We start from the raw sequence: 24185 nt of genomic DNA, 5'->3' as shown, positions 1-24185 counted from the left end.
TGAAAAGCATGGGTTGCAGAGCAGGAATGAATATTATAAAGTTCTCAGGCAGCAATAAAAAGTTAATACTCTTTATATTCCTCTAATCAGAGGTCACCAGTAAGATTAAAGTCCATAAAAATATTGTATATATCAGGAGCTCCTGAGATGTGCGACTTGTCCTGGTGGTAGTTGGCTCCTCCCCCCCACAAATCATACTTTGATAAATCAATTACACCCTCATATCAAATGATGGGACAAAGCAGTAATAATATGATTCGCTAAAGGCGTTACTGTCCATGCTAGCACAGTGTGTTCATCAATGGCAAACATATGGCATTTGTACAACCCATCTCACCACAATTTAGAAATAAATACATACAATAACTGTATAAAGTGTCGATATACTTGAAAGTTGTATTTTCAATTCTCATGCACTATTGGATCTACATACATAACCAGGTCCTTTCCATATAATGGACCAATATAACGCAGTGAAACTTGATATTAAAAATATATATATATATATAAATATATAGAAGAAGATTACATATAGAAAACATAAATGAAATACACATATACATTGCATCGATCAACAAAATAATAATCTAATCCCAATCATGCTTCTACACAAATGGGTATATGAATTCCTAATGCATACAAACTATTAGATGGTTAGTAATAGCCTAATACACACTTGTGGTAAACAATTACCAAACTGAACTCTTTTTGCAAAAATACCATGTGTACCATACAACATTACCATGATACTTTATTCCTGCAAGATGAGTCAGATACATAATAAAGTGTTGCAATCACAATATATATCATTAAATTAAATTGAAAGATTAAAAAACGAAAAAAAAATAAGAAAAAGAAAAATCAACAAAGTGGATATCAATGGTACAGTAGATCAATGCCACTGTAGTTATCCATTGAAAGCCATCATGCCAATATGTTCATTTAAGCCAAAGGGAATTAGAGACTTCAATCTCCATATCCAGAAAGTTTCCCTTTCTCTTAAATGCACAAATCTATTTCTAACCTACTTAGGGGTGATGAATTCTAATGGAAAAGTCCTGAAAATATCTTTTTGGCCAGAATGACAGCGAGTCCCATGTCTAGGAACACTATGGTTGGTAATAATGTTTTTTTAAGATTTCTATTATGTTCCCCCCATCTTTTCTTCAGGGGTCTTGAGGTTCTTATATTGAAAGCCACATTTGCACTCCAGCATATAGACTACAAAGGAAGAATCACAAGTGAAATGGGACTTGATTTCAAATTTCTCCTTGGTAGAAAAAGAGCTAAAACTTGTCCTGTTGCCAGTAGTGTAAGCACAGAGCCCACAGTTGTGTCTATTACATTTGAAAAAAACCTGGTTTACCCAGTAAAGGACTAGTTATATAATTGCCCTTTATTTGTGAATTATGTGATCTCATTACAACTTTACTGGGTGCCAATTTATTTTTCAAAGTAGGCACTCTTCTAAAGGTGCAACTAGGGTGTTGGCCTACAGGGAGTGCAGAATTATTAGGCAAGTTGTATTTTTGAGGATTAATTTTATTATTGAACAACAACCATGTTCTCAATGAACCCAAAAAACTCATTAATATCAAAGCTGAATATTTTTGGAAGTAGTTTTTAGTTTGTTTTTAGTTTTAGCTATTTTAGGGGGATATCTGTGTGTGCAGGTGACTATTACTGTGCATAATTATTAGGCAACTTAACAAAAAACAAATATATACCCATTTCAATTATTTATTTTTACCAGTGAAACCAATATAACATCTCAACATTCACAAATATACATTTCTGACATTCAAAAACAAAACAAAAACAAATCAGTGACCAATATAGCCACCTTTCTTTGCAAGGACACTCAAAAGCCTGCCATCCATGGATTTTGTCAGTGTTTTGATCTGTTCACCATCAACATTGCGTGCAGCAGCAACCACAGCCTCCCAGACACTGTTCAGAGAGGTGTACTGTTTTCCCTCCTTGTAAATCTCACATTTGATGATGGACCACAGGTTCTCAATGGGGTTCAGATCAGGTGAACAAGGAGGCCATGTCATTAGATTTTCTTCTTTTATACCCTTTCTTGCCAGCCACGCTGTGGAGTACTTGGACGCGTGTGATGGAGCATTGTCCTGCATGAAAATCATGTTTTTCTTGAAGGATGCAGACTTCTTCCTGTACCACTGCTTGAAGAAGGTGTCTTCCAGAAACTGGCAGTAGGACTGGGAGTTGAGCTTGACTCCATCCTCAACCCGAAAAGGCCCCACAAGCTCATCTTTGATGATACCAGCCCAAACCAGTACTCCACCTCCACCTTGCTGGCGTCTGAGTCGGACTGGAGCTCTCTACCCTTTACCAATCCAGCCACGGGCCCATCCATCTGGCCCATCAAGACTCACTCTCATTTCATCAGTCCATAAAACCTTAGAAAAATCAGTCTTGAGATATTTCTTGGCCCAGTCTTGACATTTCAGCTTGTGTGTCTTGTTCAGTGGTGGTCGTCTTTCAGCCTTTCTTACCTTGGCCATGTCTCTGAGTATTGCACACCTTGTGCTTTTGGGCACTCCAGTGATGTTGCAGCTCTGAAATATGGCAAAACTGGTGGCAAGTGGCATCTTGGCAGCTGCACGCTTGACTTTTCTCAGTTCATGGGCAGTTATTTTGCGCCTTGGTTTTTCCACACGCTTCTTGCGACCCTGTTGACTATTTTGAATGAAACGCTTGATTGTTCGATGATCACGCTTCAGACGCTTTGCAATTTTAAGAGTGCTGCATCCCTCTGCAAGATATCTCACTATTTTTGACTTTTCTGAGCCTGTCAAGTCCTTCTTTTGACCCATTTTGCCAAAGGAAAGGAAGTTGCCTAATAATTATGCACGCCTGATATAGGGTGTTGATGTCATTAGACCACACCCCTTCTCATTACAGAGATGCACATCACCTAATATGCTTAATTGGTAGTAGGCTTTCGAGCCTATACAGCTTGGAGTAAGACAACATGCATAAAGAGGATGATGTGGTCAAAATACTCATTTGCCTAATAATTCTGCACTTCCTGTATAGTATATTTTAGTAGAGGGTCCCCTTGTAATACGAACCAGTACCTATTGAGGATGTTTCTAATCTCATTATGATTATTGCTAAATTGAGTAATGAACCTTAAAGTCTTATTAATATCCCTATTATATTGGTTGCTGGAGCTCTGTTCCCTAATATTCATCAAATTTGGTCCCTTTTTATTAGAAAAAAAATCAGTTCTATCCTTATTTCTAGCTCTTAAGTAGCTTTCCTGTACGAGATCACTGGGATACTGTTTTCCTATAAATCTACTTATAAGTACCTTAACTTGTTCATTATGTGCATATAGATTTGTGCAATTTCTACATATTCTACAGAACTGATTAAAGGGAATATTATTCTTCCAAGGTTTGTAATTATTTACTTTTATAATTGAGGTAACTATTAGTGTCCACCGATTTAAACATGTTTGGTGGTAATACCTCCCTCTTGATCCCATTCTAAAACAAGATCTAAAAAGTCAATACTGTTCTGCTCTATTTTAGATGTAAATTTAATTTCCATGTTATTAGTATTTAGAAATTTCACAAAATCTATAGCAGGATCTATAGGAAGTCTTCAATGAAACAGCCATAAAAGACCAGACTCGCCCTATGGGTTGATGAATAAATATATACCTTTTATCAAAAATACCCATAAACAAATTTGCAAAACTTGTGGCGAATCTGGTCCCCATGTTCGTTTCCTATTGATCTGGAGGAAAAATTGTTCCTGAAATACAAAATAATTGTGTTTAAGCACAAAAGATATAGCCTCTAATAGGAACTCCCTCTGTTTTTCTGGTAAATATATATCCCTTTTTAAGAAAATATTAATGGCTTCTAGACCCAGTTCGTGGGAAATGTTAGAATGTTAGAATATAATGATGATACATTATTAATTGTTGACAATTTTGAGATGAGATCTGGTGTGTCTTTAATGTATGACTGTAACATAAAGACTGATTTCTTTAAAAACTGATCTACGTATTCTGAAAGGTTACAGGTTAAATTACCTATCCACAAGATAATCTATTTCCCAGGTGGTTCAGCAGTAGATTTGTGTATTTTAGGGAGGTGGCAATAGTAAGCAAGTTTAGGTGCACAAGGAGTCAGAAATTCTCTTTCTTTTTTAGTGTGTATACCTTCTAACCAACCGCCATCCACCAGCTTTATTAAACTGGCTAGATACTTGTTAGTAGTATTAAAAGTAAGTTATTTATAATACTCATTATCGAGAAGTATCCTGTTTGCCTCTTTTAAATAGTCATCCATATCTTGCAACACTATACCACCTCTCTTGTCTGCTTGTCTGATCATCAGTTCTTTATTGGCAGCTAGTCTTGACAGTGCTTCTAATTCATATATGTTTAAACTTGACTTCTTAGTTTTACCCACTGGTAAATTACCAAACTCTTCAAGTACTAAATTTTGAACTAATTGTATACTGTAACCCATTGTAGTGGGATTGAAATTGGATTTAGATGCTAAATCCAAGTGAATGTAGTTCTCAAATAGATCCTCGCACAAAACATCAGGTTCAAAGTAAATAATTTCTGATTGTGGTCTTTCCACCATATCATCTGTAAGAATAGGTAGATGTAATGCTTGTGGAATACTCCTCTATCAGACCGAACTCGGCCAGTAGTCTTGTTATCCCGGTGTCGAGCCGGAACGATAGGAAATATCCCAGAGCAGAGAAAGTTAGTAAGATGAGGAGAGAGGCACTCCCACAGGCAGGACAGTCATCAGCAGCAATGGCAGAGTAGCCCAAGGAAAATCACTAGAATGGTCAGACAGGCAGGATTTTGCAACAGTAAAGCAGTCCAAGGGCAAACCACTAAAATGGTCAGACAGGCAGGGTTTGGCAATGGTAAAGCAGTCCAAGGGCACACCACTAGAATGATCAGGCAGCAGGGTTCAGCAACAAAGAGGCAATCCAGAACAACAGGGGTTAAACAGGCAGAGTAGTCAGACAGGCAGAGTTCAGCAGCAGTATATCAATCCAGCAATTTAGGGGTTAAACAGGCAGAGTAGTCAGACAGGCAGAGTGCAGCAGCAGTATATTAATCCAGTTATTCCGAGGTATAACATGCAGAGTAGTCAGACAGGCAGGGTTCAAACACATGGAGGCAATACAGTAGTAACGATCTATCATACTCAAGAGCACACAAAGTAACACCTATACTTGGGCAGTGATAGATCATTATTGAGCGACTTACATAGGCGCAGGATTAGCACCAGAGGAATCTTGACCGGCATCTGAGAGAGGAGCATGCGGCGATGACGTCAGCGCCGCATGCATCTGGACCCGACACAGCCCCTGGCGATGTGCAGATAAGGATACGCCATGCCCCTAGCAACAGCTAGAGCTGCGCCCCATGACAGTAGATGCCCAGAATTCTGATGTTTTTTTGTCACAGAAATATTTTTGAATCGATAGTTTGCGCACAAATCTATTGAGGTCAATGAACAATTCAAAGAGATTATGATTGTTTGATGGGCAAAAGGAGAGACCCCAGTTCAAAACACAGACTTCCTCATTAGTTAGATTATGACTGGATAAGTTGAATATACCTTCTCTCATTTGTTTAAGTTTCTCCTTTTTGGATGACTTAGCTCACCCTCAGCTGCCACATTTTTATCAACAAACTTTTATCCACAACCTTTTCATTTGTTCATTCTAACTGTGTTGATTTTTAACTTTAAGTTGTTCTTTTGGAAGTAGAGCCATATTTTTGCCATCCCTCTGCAGAGCATTGTATGTGATCCCTAAGGCTGCTTACAGAGACCCGCGGTTACAGTTTCTAGACGAGTTTGCCGCATACAAGGAACAGTTATCTGGACAACTCCTAAGAGACCAGGAGGCTATTGTTGCACTTCTCAAGTGTTTGATACTTTGTAAGTATAACGGTATCTGCGCATTTGCGTGATTGAGCTACTGATTGTGCACTATGGTGGCGCCTTCTTCTTTTTGATATCTTCTAGATAATCCGACTTGGCAAGACTGGGAAGAAGCAGACTGCCACTTGCATCGGTGAAAAAGGGGTTTGACCCTTTGATTGGATTGGGAATTTGTATCATATCACATTTGGATAAGTGATTGATTGTAAAACATTTTTTTGTTTTGTTGTAGTTTTTGTTTATTTCTTGTGTATATTGATTTTTGTATTGTTGTATACCGCAGTAATAGATTTACACATTATTATTAGCACATTATTATCGTCACTTTTTATTTTTATTTTTATGCCATGAGGTTCGTATTTAGACCACATATAAGTTTGGTGCAATCAACAATTTTATTCATCTTTTCAATTGACAAAAATGCTCAGTGGCACGAATATTTATTTTATAGCCCACATTTCCAAAACTTTTGGAGATATCTATTTGCTGTACTTATTTTGTTTAATCATTATGAGAATAAAATATAATTCCATGTATATATTATTTTGGCATTCATCATAGAATTATATAAAATGTTGGGAAAAAAGAATTACCTAGCCATTGTAAAGTTATTTTGTATAATTAAGACATATAGTTTTGACTAACAAATTGATATATACAGCATATGTGTTTTGAGTTTACCTGGAGCAATATACAAGTGATAATTCAACATAATTTTAAGATTACTAGAGAAAGAGAAAGCCAATAAAACTGTCAGTATAATAGATAATCACTGGAGAAAGAAAAACTTCAAAACAAATACATATGCTATAATTATGTGCTAATAATGCTGCAAATCAGCATAATCTTGTAAAATATAACATTAAGTAGTTCAATTATAGAACAGCTAAATATTCTCAGATTAAAGGGACACAAAACCCACATTTTTTTTTCTTTCATGATTCAGACAGAGCATTCAGTCTTAAACAACTTTCCAATTTACTTTTATTGTCTAATTTGTATTTTTCTATTTGTATCCTTTGTTAAAAATCATACCTAGGTCAGCTCAAAAGCAGAAATGCACTACTGGGAGCTAGCTGCTGATTTGTAGTTGCACATATATGCCTCTTTTTATTGGCTCACCCAGTGTGTTCAGCTAGCTCCCAGTAGTACTTTGCTATACCTTTAACAAATGATACCAATAGAATGAAATATATTTGATAATATTCCTGTAAGCAAATTTGAAATTTTAATTTTGTGTGCTCTATCAGAATCATGAAAGGAAAATTTGTGATTTTATGTATCTTTTAGCTTTTTTAAAATAATATCATACTCACAGAAATCTATAATATTGAATAATACAGAATATTTAACGCCTACGAAAAATTGCTGTTATCAGCTTCCATTTTTCACTCAGTTTTTATTCTTCTTCATTTAAAGGGACAGTCAACACCATAATATTTGTTGTTTAAAAAGAAAGATAATCCCTTTATTACCCATTCTCCAGTTTTGCATAATCAACACTGTTATAGAAATACACTTTTTACCTCTGTGATTACTTTGTATCTAAGCCTCTGCAAACTGTCCCCTTGTTTCAGTTGTTTTGACAGACTTGCATTTTAGCCAATCAGTGCTCACTCCACTGCATGAGCTTAATGTTATCTATATGAAACACATGAATTAATGCCCTCTAGTGGTCAAAATGCATTCAGATTAGAGGCAGTCTTCGAGGTCTAAGAAATTAGCATATGAACCTCCTAGGTTTAGCTTTCAGCTAAGAATACCAAGAGAACAAAGCAAAATTGGTGTTTAAAGTAAATTGGAAAGTTGTTTAAAATTGCATTCCCTATTTAAATTGTGGAAGTTTTTGGGGACTTTAAGTTTATTATTGCTTAAAGGGACACTGAACCCAATTATTTTCTTTTGCGATTCAGATAGAGCATGCAATTTTAAGCAACTTTCTAATTTACTCTGATTATCAAATTTTCTTCATTCTCTTGGTATCTTTATTTGAAAAGCAAGAATGTAAATTTAGGTGCTGGGCCATTTTTGGTGAACAACCTGGGTTGTTCTTGCTGATTGGTGGATTAATTTAACCGACCAATAAACAAGTGCTGTCCAGTGGACTGAACAAAAAAAAAGCTTAGATGCCTTCTTTTTCGAATAAAGATAGCAAGAGAATGAAGAAAAAATGATAATAGGAGTAAATTAGAAAGTTGCTTAAAATTGCATGCTTTATCTGAATCACTGAATAAAAAAATGGGTTCAGTGACCCTTTAACAATTTTGTATGGTGTTAATCGTATTTTGCTTATCAACTCTAACAAGGTAGTGTAAAACACTTGCAAATCTCACAGACACAAAAATATATTTTTAAAAAGTCACTAAACTAATTAATTTAAATCTGTGTGGGACTCCTATATTTAGTTATATTTTTCTTTATGATTTTAAACATTATATTTATATAATTAGGAATGATTATAATAATGAACTCAGCATAAACTGTGTGCAAATTATCTTTTTTTGGCTCCTTTAGGCTTGAATGGAAGCCTAAAACAATCTTCTGTTGCTAGTAAGTCAGCTTTGTAACCTGTCAAATTATGTCACTATTTAATGGCTAACGACTGGCCAAAAACAATTACCATTACCGCTAAAAATCAGATTTGGAACTAAATTCTGTTGCTATTTTGACAATGCTGGTTGATAGGAGGAATATTAAAATATCTTCAATTACTCAAGATGATTGCAACATATGATATTCTTAGGATGTGAGATTGGGGATTATTAATTAGAATTGGTGAACTGCAAAACCATTGGAAAGCTGGAAAGGGACATTATACACTAGATTTTCTTTGCATACATGTTTTGTAGATGATCCATTTATATAGCCTATATAACTTTTAAAAAAAAATGTTTTTATAGTTTTTCTTATTTTAAAATAACATTGAGCTGATTTATAGACTCCTAACCAAGCCCCAAAGTTTTAGGAGAATACTGATGCACCTGTTTGTGTAAAGAGTCTTTTTCATATGAAGATGAAGGGGGAGTGGGGGGGGGGTGTCTGCTTCTTTTGCTATAGAGCCACTTGCAGTGGGTGTTCCAGCTAACCTTTTCAACAGTGCTAAACTAGGAGCTTCTAAGTAAGTTTTTAAATGGTTTTATACTGGATTTATATATCAGTATCTGTGCATATTATTATTTATAGTAGTGTCTAATTGTCTAATTGGGTCTGTTGTATTGATTCTCTGTTCAAGTAAGATTGTCTGTTTAAGTATAATAGTTAGCTAACCAAGGTAGTTAGGCAAACAAGTATTTGGATTAACCAAGGAAAAATCTAATTATTTTATATTTTTAAGTTAAACCTTTTATTAAGAATGTGTGAGAATCTCATTCACTGTACAGCTTGCCACATGTTTGCAACACTGGAGTAGCCACTTCAGGGATTATATGTTTCTGGCAAGTGTGAGCATATTGTCTTTTTAGAAACTCGTATTGGGGATCTGGAGGAACGAATTGCAACACTGCATGAAATTCAGACACTTGAAAGGGAAATGGATAGGACTGAGCTGGTTGTTAATGGTTCCAGCAGTGGTAATGGGGAGGATTCAGATGAGGAGACTCCAGGATGTAGCTGGGTCACAGTTAGAGGGTGAAGTAAAGGTAAGCGGAAGAGGCGGGCCAGTTCTGAGCTGATACACCCCAACAGATTTGCCAGATTAAGTGAAGATGTTGGGGATATCAGTTCAGGGGTGGCAGTGTCAGAGAGTGCTGTGTTGCCTAATATAGTGAACAGTACTTTAGTCGTGGAAGAGGAGCGTACTATTGTGGGCAGTCCTTCAGACATGGTAGAGGGGCATACAAGTCAGGGCCTGAGGCAGATGTAGGTGGTAGGAGACTCTATTATTAGGAAGGTTGATAGGGTAATTTGCCATCCAGATCCTTTAAATAGAACAGTTTGCTGTCTTCCAGGGGCTCGTGTCAGGCATATTGTGGAGCTTATTGATAGATTGCTAGAGGGATGTGGGTCTGATCCTGCAGTCATGGTACATATTGGTACTAATGAAGGAATTGGCGGGAGATGGAGAGTCCTAAAAAATGACTTCAGGGAGTTAGGTAGCAAGCTTAAAGCAAGGACCTCCAAAGTAATATTTTCTGAGATATTACCAGTGCAGTGTGCTAACTCAGTAAGGCAGAAGGAGCTAAGGTCTGTTAATTCATGGTTAAAAACATGGTGTAAAAATGAGGGGTTTGACTTTTTAGAGCACTGGGCTGACTTTTCACTTGGGTACAATTTGTACAATAAGGATGGATTGCACCTGAATAACATGGGTGCAGGTGTGTTGGGGGAAAGGATGGTAGCACATTTAGAGAATCTTTTAAACTAGGCAAAGGGGGGAGGGTCAGTTAGAACACAATAGAACAGAGAGATCATACTGTGAATATGTCACTCCCTTAATATCTCAAGAAAGGGATGACTTAAGAAATGTCAAATTAGAAAGTATAGTGGAAAACACACCAAGTATCAGCAGAAAGCTCATGAAAATTAAATGTATGACAACAAATGCAAGAAGCATGACAGGTAAAATGGGGGAGCTGACGCTCTTAGTTGCAGAAGAGGACTATGATGTTATCAGTATAACTGAAACTTGGTGGGATGATTCACATGACTGGGCAGTTAACTTAGAGGGGAATATTTTATTTAGGAGGGACAGGAATAATAAAAGGGGTGGAGGAATCTGCATGTATTTTAAACCTAACCTTAAACCTACAATAAGGGAAGATATTTATGATACAATGTAGAGACCCTGTGGGTTGAAATAAAGAGTGGGGGGAAAAATCCTAAAAAAATATTACTAGGAACATGCTACAAGCCCCCCAACATTAGTGACCTGGAGGGAACTCAACTACTTATCCAAATAGGTAAGGCTGCTAATAACAGTGCTGTAATTATGCGAGATTTTAACTACCCTGATATAAACTGGGCCAATGAAACTAGTAATTCAGCTAAGGGGGATAGATTTTTAAATGTTCTCAGGGATAACTTCTTGTCACAATTAATAGAGGAGCCAACTAGTGCTATCAAACAATACAGATATAATATCAAACATAGAAGTCAAAGAACATTTGGGTAAAGGTGATCATAACATGGTCACATTTGAAATCTCTTTTCATATGCAGTGTCTTAAAGGTTTAACTAAGACTTTTAATTTCAAGAAAGCAAAATTCAACGATTTAAGGAAATCATTAAATAATATAAATTGGGACAATGTATTCTCTAATAAAAATACAGAGGATAAATGGATAATATTTAAAAATGTGTTAAATAAATATTCATATCAACAAATACCATATGGTTATAAAAATTAAAAAAAAATCAAAGCCGTTATGGCTAAATAAAAATGTGTTAAGAGAAATTAGGAAAAAACGTAGGGCATTTAAATTATTAAAAGAAAATAGTACAGACTCAACATACAATATTTATAAGGAATGTAACAAAACATGCAAAAAAGCAATCAAATTAGCCAAAATTGAAAATGAAAAAATAATTGCCAAGGATTCTAAGTCTAACCCGAAAAGGTTCTTTAAGTACATAAATAGCAAAAAATCTAAGAAGGACAATATAGGTACATTAAAATGCGTTGAGGGTAGCATGATAAATAATTACAGGGAAAAGGCTGAGGTACTAAACCAGTTTTTTTCTTCAGTATACACAAGAGAGGAACCATTGGATGATTCTTTGGAACAAAATAGAACATGCCAGTCCTTACCATTAACTGGGTTATGTTTAGAGGATATCAGGAAAAAACTGGATAATATTAAGGTAAATAAAACTCCAGGCCCAGATGGAATACACCCAAGAGTGTTAAGGGAACTTAGCACTGTTATAGACAAACCTCTACTATTAATTTTTCAAGACTCATTATCCTCAGGCATGGTACCCCAGGATTGGCGTAAAGCGGATGTGGTGCCACTCTTCAAAAAGGGAAGCAGGGATGATCCAGGAAGATATAGACCAGTTAGTCTGACATCACTATTGGGGAAGATATTTGAAGGGATTATAAAGGATTATATTGATGAGCATATTCGTGTAAACAAGATTATGAGTTCTAATCAGCATGGTTTAGGAGAAATAGATCATGTCAAACTAATCTAATTAGATTCTACGAGGAAGTAAGTAAAAATATAGATAAAGGGGAATCAGTTGATGTGATATACTTAGATTTTGCAAAGGCATTTGATACAGTGCCTGCCACATGAGAGATTAATGCACAAAATTAACCCCTTAACGACACGAGTCGTACAGGGTACATCGCACACAACCTGGTCTTTAAAGACCAGCGACGTACCCTGTACGACTTTGGGGATTAAAGCGGCTGGAAACGATCCTGATCGCTTCCAGCCACTTTACAGTGCACGGGGGGCAGCAGGCGGGCGCGTGCACGGGGAGGGAGCGGGTGGGAACCGCTTCACTACAGAAAAAACATTTTATATAAGTGGCAGTAAGGGGGGATAAAATCCCAAATGAAAGTAAATCTAAGGGATCTGGGAGCGGGTGGGGGATTGGTCTGTGGGGGGGGGGGGGAAGCTACACTACAGAAAAAAATAAAACAAAAATAAAAAAATATAAAAAAATAATAAAAAAAAAACATTTTTATTTGCAAACTGGGTACTGGCAGACAGCTGCCAGTACCCAAGATGGCTCCCAGTAAGTTAGAGGTGGAGGGTTAGAGAGCTGTTTGGGGGGGGATCAGGGAGGTTGGGGGCTAAGGGGGATCCTACACAGCTGCATATGTAAATATGCTATACAATTATTATTATTTTTAAATACACCTTTTATTTTAGTACTGGCAGACTTTCTGCCAGTACTTAAGATGATGGGGACAATTGTGGGATGGGGGAGGGAAGAGAGCTGTTTGGGAGGGATCCTGGTGTGTGATGTGTCAGGTGGGAGGCTGATCTCTACGCTAAAGCTAAAATTAACCCTGCAAGCTCCCTACAAATGACCTAATTAACCCCTGCACTGCTGGGCATTATACACGTGTGGTGCACAGTGGCATTTAGCGGCCTTATAATTACCAAAAAGCAACGCCAAAGCCATATATGTCTGCTATTTCTGAACAAAGGTGATCCCAGAGAAGCATTTACAATCATTTTTGCCATAATTGCACAAGTTGTTTGTAAATAATTTCAGTGAGAAACCTAAAATTGTGAAAAATTTTACTTTTTTTTTTTATTTGATCGCATTTAGCGGTGAAATGGTAGCATGAAATATACCAAGATGGGCCTAGATCAATACTTGGGGTTGTCTACTACACTACACTAAAGCTAAAATTAACCGTAGACGCTCCCTACATGCTCCCTAATTAACCCCTCAACTGATGGGCATAATACACGTGTGATGCACAGTGGCATTTAGCGGCCTTCTAATTACCAAAAAGCAACGCCAAAGTCATATATGTCTGCTATTTCTGAACAAAGGGGATCCCAGAGAAGCATTTACAACCATTTATGCCATAATTGCACAAGTTGTTTGTAAATAATTTCAGTGAGAAACCTAAAGTTTGTGAAAATATTTGGGAAAAAGTGAACAATTTTTTTAATTTGATTGCATTTGGTGGTGAAATGGTGGCATGAAATATACCAAAATGGGCCTACATCAATACTTTGGGATGTCTTCTAAAAAAAAAATATCAGTGTTCCAATGTAACTAGCGCTAATTTTGAAAAAAAAGTGGTTTGGAAATAGCAAATTGATACTTGTATTTATGGCCCTATAACTTGCAAAAAAAACAAAGAACATGTAAACATTGGGTATTTCTAAACTCAGGACAAAATTTAGAAACTATTTAGCATGGGTGTTTTTTTGGTGATTGTAGATGTGTAACAGATAAGTTAGAAAAAGTGTGTTTTTTTTTCATTTTTTCCTCATATTTTATCATTTTTTTAAAAGTAAATGATAAGATATGATGAAAATAATGGTATCTTTAGAAAGTCCATTTAATGGCGAGAAAAATGGTATATAATATGTATGGGTACAGTAAATGAGTAAGAGGAAAATTACAGCTAAATACAAACACCGCAGAAATTTAAAAATAGCCCTGGTCCTTCAGGGAAAGAAATTGAAAAATGGCCTTGTCCTTAAGGGGTTAAGGGACTTGGAATAGCTGAAAATGTTAGCTCATGGATAAATAACTGGATAAAACATAGGGAGCAACGAGTAGTAGTAAATGGATCATACTCAGATTGGACAAAGGTAATCCCCCAGGGATCAGTACTGGGCCTTGTTCTTTTTTTTTTTTTTTTAACAAGCTTTATTGAAAAAGTTTAAAGGTTTTACAGTTGCCATGGAGTACATCCGGCAAAATGTGGTTACAGCAATCATAAAGGTAGAATAACAAAAGAATGTACAGTACAGTAACAAAATCAACTGATGTTCAATGTTCTGTGATACACGGCAAAACTGACCTAATGGATATATCTCAATGGAATCAAATAGCTTGTGAAATTTTTTTTTTTTTTTTTTTTCAAACCATGTGGATTCAAAAACCACTAAACAAATAAATGGATAGTCTACGCTACGCAACATATCTCTAGGTTAGGAAATCTTGCAAATACATATACACTCAAATAGATAATATTCAGCAGGATGAAGAGTAAGTGGTAAGGTTAAAGTTCCAAAGCACCCAAGAGATGTATTCCCTATAGCTAGAGTGATTAAGATTAAGTTAAGCAAGCGTGGGTGTCTCGCTATTGGGGTTAGCTAGTCAGGGGAGTGGCCTAGTGTGTGCGTGAATGTATGTTTCCCAGAATAGCAACATGGCACAATAAAAGTCCATCCTGCTCGTTTTTTGGTAGTGGAATTTTTCTAGGGACAGAAGAAGCGTTACATTTTGTGACAAATCTTTCTGAGTTGGTACACTACGCTGTTTCCATAGTCTGGGAACTAGTTGCTTTGCTCCGCTTAACATAATATATAATAAAACTTGCCTGTATTTACATTTGATCTTGGGTGGTTTATTGAATAGAAACGTTAAGGGATTGAAAGGTATATCTACCGAAAGAGCCTTTTGGATTTCTCTATGGATGTCTTGCCAGAAGGGTTGGATCACGGGGCAATCCCACCAAATATGCAGGAGTGACCCAATTAGTTTGCAGTCTCTCCAGCACAGTGGGTCTGAGTGGGGATAAATCTTAGCAAGCCTACTAGGGTAGAGATACCATCTTTCTAAAAGTTTTAAATTTGTTTCTGTGATACCCATTGAAGAGGGTGCCTTACCCATTTGCTGAAATATAATTCCCCATGTTTCAGGAGAAACCTGGATCCCCAGTTCGGTTTCCCACGCTTTAGTATACTGAGGTAAATTTTTAGAGTGTAGGGCAGTTAGGATTTTATAAATTTTAGAGAGAGTGCCTTTTACTGATTGTGTGGAATGACATAGTGTCTCAAAAAGGTTCAGGCTTCTTATCATGTTAGGTTTGTCTTTGTGGCCAGAGAGAAAGTGGGATAGTTGCAGGTACTCGAACCATCTGTCAAAGAGAGATATATTTTTATCTTTTAAGGCTGCTTTGTGTATGATAGTTCCCTTATCTAGGACTAGGTGGCAGGGTAATCCCGCTGATAAAGTGTAGGGATCATCCATCCATTTCTGCGATAATGGAGGAAAGTCATTGTTATGTAGTAAGGGAGTTAGTGGAGAGGGGATAGTAGATATACCTTTCTGGGGATGCGTGAGGTGGTCCCAAGAAGAAAGTGTGTCCGATACTAGCGAGGGGGTAGAAGCTGGTAAAATCCTGTGTTGTCTATACATCCAACACATGGAGCCCAGACTTTTTGACTTAATTAGATCGTGTTCAAGCTTTACCCATTCTTTATCTAGGTTATTCTTGCACCAGTCAACCACTCTGGTTAACTGTGCTGCCTGCAGGTATAACGAGAGGTTGGGTACTCCCAGTCCGCCGTTGTCCCTATTTCTATACATGGTGTTTTTGGCTATTCTAGGACGTCTGTGCGCCCAAATAAAATTATTTATAGTGGATTGCGCAGAATGAATGAACTGTGAGGGTGGTTGTATGGGTAATGTCTGGAGGCGGGGCGGGGCAGAATGCTCATTTTTAAGGCTTGTATCCTCCCTAACCATGAGAGATATTTGTTTCGCCAAGCTCCCATGTCCAGTTTAATAGAATCTAGAAGGTGTTGATGGTTTAAGCGGTATAGGGATTCTTTAGAGTTTGTTAGGTTCATTCCCAGATACTTTATGGAGGTATACTTTGACCGAAATTGGTATCGGGTAGTAATCTGTTGGGAGGTCTGGTCAGTTATACCTACACCTAGGAATTCCGATTTCTGCATATTAATTTTAAAGTTGGAGAGGCTACTGTAGGTGTCTAGAACCGGCATTAGGGCCGCAAGGGATTGTAAGGGGGAGGTCAGTGAAAATAAAATGTCGTCTGCATAGAGTGTGGATTTATATTGAGTATCTGCTATGTGTATTCCATGGACCCCTTCCTCCCTCCTGACATTGGAGGCCAAAACCTCCATAGCCAAAACAAACAATATGGGGGATAAAGGGCAGCCTTGCCTCATTCCGTTTAGTATTGGGAATGCTTCCGACAGTGAGTCATTCAATTTGATTCGGGCTTTCGGCATCCAGTATAAGGCAAAAAAAATTTCAAGAAGTTTTCCACCCAGGCCAAATCGGTTTAATGTGGATCTAAGAAATACCCAGTCTAGTCTGTCGAAAGTCTTTTCGGCGTCGACGGCCAGGAAGATCGTAGGGATCTTTTGCGCCTGGGTATACTCTATTAAATCTAGGATTTTAGTGGTATTATCTCGTGCTTCTCTGCGGGGGACAAAGCCTACTTGATTTAAATGGATTAGTTGTGGGAGGACTTTGTTTAGTCTAGAGGCTATAAGTTTTGCATAAAGCTTAATGTCCACATTCAGAAGCGAGATAGGGCGAAAATTAAAGGGGCTATCTGTAGGCTTGCCAGGTTTAGGGATCACTGAGATATGCGCATCCAACATGGGAGGGAGGAAGGGGTGTTCCCGATCCACAGAATTAAATAAAGTACATAGATACGGTAATAGGGTGGTTGCAAACTTTTTATAATAGGCGACAATAAACCCGTCAGGGCCCGGGCTTTTTCCTGAGGGCATGTGTTTAAGGGTAGTCAAGAGTTCCGTAATTGTGAAGGGCTCCTCCAGTTCAGACGCCTGGGCATCAGTGAGTCGTGGTAGTGGGGTATTTAAAAGGTAATCGTCTATTGCGCCTCTAGTGTCTATGGGGCAGTCGTGTTTAGAGATGTCATAAAGTTTAGAATAGTATTCCTCAAATTGGGAGAGGATTTCAGGGGTGGTGTTGAGTGTCTGGTTTGTGGGAGAGTTAATCTGATGTATAAAGGTTTTGAGCTTTTTAAGCTTTAGGGAGTGTGCAAGTAGTTTTCCAGCCCTATTACTCTCAAAATAAAATTTCTGCTTGGTTTTTAAGACCAAAGCTTTAGCTTCATTAATTTGTTGGTCATGAACTGCTTTCCTCGCCTTCAATAAATCATCTAATATCTGGGGGGAAGAGGGATTTTGTTTGTGTTCAAATTCAAGTTTGGCTAGTAGATCCGTGGATGTTTTGTATAACTGACGGGCTTTCTGTCTAATGTGTGCTTGGTGTTTTATGAGCTCCCCTCTAATGAAGCACTTATGGGCTTCCCACACAACGAAAGGGTCTGTCTCAGGTAGGGAGTTGAATCGGAAGTACTCTTGTAGGAGCTTCTCCAATTTTGTAGTGAAATCAGGGGAGTGTAATAATTTCTCGTCCAGTTTCCATTGAAAGGAACTGTTTGGTGCCGAGGGCCAGCTGAGTGTGGTCAGTACCGCCGAATGGTCCGACCACACAGTATGGGAGAGTCTAGAAGATAGTGAGTCCCCTCTGGTTTGTAAGGAGGTAGTCAATTCTGCTATAGGAGCTATGGGGAGCTGAAAAAAAGGTGTAATCCCTTTTATCAGGGTGCTTAAATCTCCAGATGTCAAACAGCGTTTGTTGGAGCATAAGTTTCCAGAGTTGTTTAACTGTATGTTTGGAAGTTGTGGGTTTAGGGTTAGAGGAGTCTAAGTGCGGATAGAGAGGGAGGTTGAGGTCACCCACCTCCTAGATATAATGCTCCTATTGTGTGATCTAAGATCTGCGCGAAGGATTTCCTAAAAAAGGGGAGCTGTCTAGTGTTAGGGGCATATATATTGACCAATGTCACTGGGGAGCCATATAATAGGCCAGTCACGCATAGGAATCTGCCCTCTATATCGGTGTGGGTATGAATGGGAGTAAAAGGAATGTGTCTACTAATAAGAATGCTAACTCCGTTACGTTTATGGTCATACGAGCTGTGGAAACACTGGGAGTAATGCCCTCCAAAGTATTTGGGTTCTTTATGTTTCAAAAAATGTGTCTCTTGTAAGAAGAGAATGTCCCCTCCTTTCCTACGTAAGTCCCTCATTGCTAATGAGCGTTTCTGTGCAGAGTTCAGACCCTTAGCGTTCTGACTTAATAGGGTCAATTTTTTAATGTTTGCGCACATTGTGGTGTTGTGTGTGGTGCTTGGAAGCTAAAGGGTATATATGATGGTGTATGTAGAGATATAAGCGTACTGTATTGCAAATTGAGATTACCAAGTTAGCCAATAGGCCCGTACCTTTGTTACGTAGCAAGAAAAACCTAAACAAAAATAAACAGTAGAACATACACTTTCTCATAGATAATCTAGATACTAGTAAAGACATTTAACAAATAGTATTAAAGAGGAGGGATTATAACCCGCTCCATAGTAAATGTTATACTTTCAAGTCTAACTGTTGCTCAAATACGTAAAATTCTTGCCTCTGTTAGGAGTCATATAGGAACACATAATAAAACTTTCTAAAGAGAGAACAGGCAAAACATGTAATCAAACTATTACAAATACAAACATATGGTAATGTAAGATTATACATTACCCAAATGTCCAGCTGAAAGGTCATGCAATACTATTATCAAACTGTGCAGGGTACAAATAGAACCAGATAAGAGAAGGCTGATTAAATTGTATCTTTAGAGGACAGACCGGAGGACCTGGCCTGCGGTTTGGATTTAGATCTTGATGGTGCTTTCTGCCACTCTCCAGAAGCGGATTTCGTGGGTCTCTTTCTAGGTGGTTCGGGAGGGTCTTCTGAAGGGGGTTCGATTTCCAGTGCCAAGCAAAAGGCACTAACATCTTCCATAGTCCTGCACACTAGCTTTCTATTTCCATGCAGCACATATAGATGGAAGGGAAATCCCCATCTATATAAGATTTTCTTCTGCCGGAGGAGTGACGTCACAGGAGCAAGGTCTCTTCTTCTCTGTAGCGTCAGCTGGGACAGGTCCTGATAAAATTGGAGAACGACCCCCCTGAATTTCACCAGTTGGTGTTTACGGGAGAGATTTAAAAGCTCTTCTTTTTCTCTAAATTCTTTGAATTTCATGATGATGTCCCTTGGGGGGGGCCGTGTCCAGGGGTTTTGGTCTAAGGGCTCTGTGGGCTTTGACCCAGGGTATATCTGTTGAGGGAGATGTGTTCTTGAGGTGAGCAAAAAGGGCAGGGAGATATAGTGGAAAATCCTTAGGTAGTACTGACTCAGGAACACCTCTAATTCTTAGGTTTTTCCAACGGCTCCTGTTCTCCAGGTCTTCGATTTTATCGAAGAGCTCTGCAATGAGAGATGTATGGTGATTTGTGGGGTCTTGTGTTGAATTAACCTCCTCTTGAAGGTGGTCTGTGAATTCTTCCAATGCCTCCACCCTGTTGCCAATCGAGTGGAGGTCTTGCTTGATTTCAGCAATCTCCTCTCGTATGCAGGAACTAATTATGTCGGCAATATCCTGTTTAGATGCTAATTCAGAGAGGATTGTGTTCAGAACAGGTGTGCTTTCCTCTATGTCCTCCATTTCTGCTTGTGAGGTCTGGGTTCTTTTCAATGGTGACTTATTAGCCTCCTCACCTATGGTAGCCTTTGAACTAGTGGGCGAGAAAAACTGGGCAACCATACTGTCTCTGTGGCTATGTAGCTTGGGGGTTTTATTGGGTTTGACTGAGCGCTTAGTGTTCATTTTCCCTCCTAAACAGTAGGTTGATATATGAAATATAAAATATAAACCTCCCCCAAGGTGGAGTTGCAGTAGAGAATTATATGCAGGGTTAGGGCACTGTACCGCTGAAAAGGCTTCTGTGGATAAGAGTCAAATATTGGTGGCAAATATCATTTGGGTTGTGTACAGTTCAGAGAGGAGAGCGGTTCTAGTAGCTAGCGTAACAGTTATACTAGCAAGCAGTATGTTTGTGTTTGCCTCACTGGATCGACTGAACCCCAGGGTGTGGGTCTGAAAGTTAGTTTGCTCTCATCAACTTAGGTTCCCCTGTCTGTATTTGGGCCTGTGTGCCGTGCTGCGTGGTTCTTACCCGTTATGTATTAGGCCTCCACAACGATATCTTCCGCCTTTGGGAACCACAACGGTGTCTTATTCAGAGCATGTCCATGACGAGCCTAGGTCTAGGCACTGCTCTGTGAGTGTGTCAGGTTTATCGCTATTGTCTCCGTCAGTTGCGCTCCGCTGAGCAGAGCCATGCGTGTGAGAGTCCTCTGAATAGACAAGCGGCTGGTTCCATTCCAGCTCAGGGGCCTAATTGCTGCCGAGTTGTTTCATGCGCCACGGGTAATTAACATGATAGCGCCCAATAAAGATTATCTGAGTCCAGCTGAAAGAACGTTCCCAGTGTTCCCCAAGTGGTAGGGCTTCACTGGACTACAAATTGGATGCTGGAATAAGGGTTGATGTGGTTATTTTGAGCAGATCTATGGAGCTGGGTCTCAGAGCTCAGAAATTACACAGCTTCCATTGCTGCTGCTGGCTCCGCCCCCCGGGCCTTGTTCTTTTTAATATTTTTATAAATGACTTGGAGCAAGGATTAAATAGCGACATCTCTATTTTTGCAGATGATACTAAGTTAAGTAAGGTCATTTGGTCAGAGCAGGACGAAATCTTATTACAAAGGGATTTGCAAAAATTAGAACTATGGGCAAGTAAATGGAAAATGAGATTTAATACGGAAAAATGCAAGGTTCTACATTTTGGAAGTAAAAATAAGCAGGCAACATATTTTTTAAATGGGACAAGACTTAGCCAAACACAGGAGGAAAGGGATTTGGGAGTAGTAATAGATAACAAGCTAAAGATGGGTGCACAATGCAGGGCAGCAGCTTCAAAGGCTAATAAGATACTAGCATGTATTAAAAGAGGCATTTGATTAAAGGGAGGAAAGCATAATTCTGTCACTATATAAAGCCCTGGTAAGACCTCACCTTGAGTTTGGAGTGCAGTTCTGGGGATCGATCGCTAAAAAAGATATTCCAGAAGTAGAAAAAGTTCAGAGAAGCGCCACAAAGCTAATAAGGGGATTGAAGAAATTAACCTATGAGGAGAGGCCAGCCAAACTGGGTCTGTTTTCTTTAGAAAAAAGGCGCTTGAGAGGTGACATGATTACTTTATATAAATATATTCAAGGCCCATATACAGAGATGGCAGAAGTTATGTTTATTCCAAGAGAATTGTTTCTGACATAATTTAAGGTTGGAGGAAAGGAGATTTAATCTCCTGTAACGGAAACTTTTTTCACTGTAAGAACAATAAAATTGTGGAACTCATTACCAAAGGAGGTAGTGAATGTCAATACCATAGATACATTTAAAAATAGTCTGGATACATTTCTGTATATAAACAAAATTCATGGATATGATTGCTAGTATTAAATGGGTCACCTTTTAGTGGGGTTATTTAAGCTTAACTGGAGCTTTTGTAAGTATTTTGATTTGTATAGGTTGAACTCGATAGAATTCAGTCTTTTTTCAACCTTATCTACTATGTTACTATGTTACTATGTAGTGCCTATTACATGCAGTTAAATGAAAATTGGTGTAAACTGTCCCTTTAATGTAGATATGTATTTACAGACATATATACACATATAAACACATAAATAAATTTGTACACATATACAGTAAAGATATATATATATATATATATATATATATATATATATATATATATATATATATATATGTGTGTGTGTGTGTGTGTGTGTGTGTGTGTGTGCATTGGAGCCCTTTGCAGAGGAAAACATGAAAAAAAATATTTATGCAATATTCATTTTTAATTAAGTGTTATACTGTATATTTACTTTATATATTTCACATTACAATGGTCTGCACATAGACGAATATGTTCTATGTATTTTTAAACAGATATTAATATATATATATATATATATATATATATATATATATATATATATGTATATATATATATATATATATATATATATATATATATATATATATACTGTATATATATATATATATATATATATATATATATATATATATATATATATATATATATATATATATATATATATATTTATCTGTATATATTTATACCTAAATATAATAATATCTATATATATAGGTACAGATATATACAATCAGATATATGAAGACATATGTATTTATGAATAACGAGAACATATTCTTCTAGGTGCAGAACATTGGAATGTGAAATATTCATATTCTCTTGTCAGGTTAACGCACTTGAGAATATGCGATTGTGATTGTGCTTGAGTAGGATGCCCCCCCACTTTTTTTCTCCTTTGACTTCTATGGGGGAATATCTTATTGCGAGCCAAATTTTCTAAGTTTGTCTTTTTGCACTCGTCAGATTAGCGCAAAAGCGAAAACGGTTTACTTTTAACTCATAATACAAGCACAACCCGACACCCCCAAATTATTTAATTATCTATAATTACGAGGCACTTTCATCCTGGTATTTACATCTGAAAATGTTAGTGTTTCCTCTCCCCCCCTGTTAGGCTAGAATGCTTTCCAAAAATACAGAGCTATAAGTGCTGTACATTGATTTATTGATATGTACAGTAACTTGTTTATATTTGTCCTTAATTGGCCACAGTAAATGAAGAATGATTAACAACATCCAATAGGCCTCTTGAAGGGTGTGACTCAGAGCTGCATAAAAATGCTTTTAAATAAAAAAATAATTATTGAATGTCCCTTTAATAGTGCAGTGTCAGGTGGATAATGTCCGATACACATATGCCAGTTTAAATGTATATATGAATATATGGTCTAGATTCATTGAACCTATATTCAGCACTTTTGTATTGTCCCTCAGTAGTGGATGGGACAGACATTTACATAGACAAATATGTGATATCTAATTCAGCTGGAAATGTGAAATAATGGAAATCAAAACACACAAAATCTAGAAATAACATTTAGCAATTCCACTATTAATATCTGTTTTTATTTCATACTTTATGTTTTGGATTGCAAAGTACAGTATTCTCGTCTTTAGAAATAGGGTTTCTCTTAGCAATCGCTGACAGGGCTGGATTTATAATTAGGCAGAGTAGGTATGTGCCTACAGGTGTCCTCCACAGAGGAGTGCCTGCCTCTGCCTATTATATATGTCAGTCAGTTTAAAATAACTATGTGCTGAATTATATAACATTATTTTTTAGGTTTACTGGCCCTTTAAGACAGTTATTGATGTTGGTATAGAAATGGCTAAATTTACTAATTTCCAGTAAAAAATAAAAATGCAAGATTGTTTATTGATAAATTAGAAGCATATCAAGATGACAATATTTTTTATATACTCAAGTATACTCAAAGCAAAAAAAATAAAAATAAAAAAAGGCAATCTCAAACTGCAGCCCAGCTGAGAAAAAGATATTTCATGTTAGATTTTATATGTATTCCTACCCCTACAGCCTAAAATATTTCTTATTCTCTTACTTGCTTGTTAAATTATAAGTAAAATCATCAATGTTTGCTATACAGGTCCTTGAAATAGTATTTGAAAAGCTTTATGGAAATAAGCATTCTATATAACACAGCAAAATATTTTATGTTCTATAAAGAAATGATACAATTCACCATATAGATTCTTCCATACTACAATAAGAAATTATTTTGTTAGCAACTTTATTTGTAAATATTATAAATAAGTATGATGATTATTATAAGCCTTGAACTTTTCAAATCTGATATGTTGAAAGCTCACATTGCTACCTTGCACAAAATTAAAGAGCCCTTTGTTATTATTTCTATTAACTGAAACTCAATCTGTTTTCCAATGCAGGAGGGGCCTTACTGATGAAATACATTC

The sequence above is a fragment of the Bombina bombina genome, chromosome 2 (genome assembly GCF_027579735.1).
Source record: "Bombina bombina isolate aBomBom1 chromosome 2, aBomBom1.pri, whole genome shotgun sequence".
NCBI lineage: Eukaryota > Metazoa > Chordata > Amphibia > Anura > Bombinatoridae > Bombina > Bombina bombina.
The sequence above is the reverse complement of the archived record's forward strand: the minus strand, read 5'-3'. Positions refer to the sequence as shown.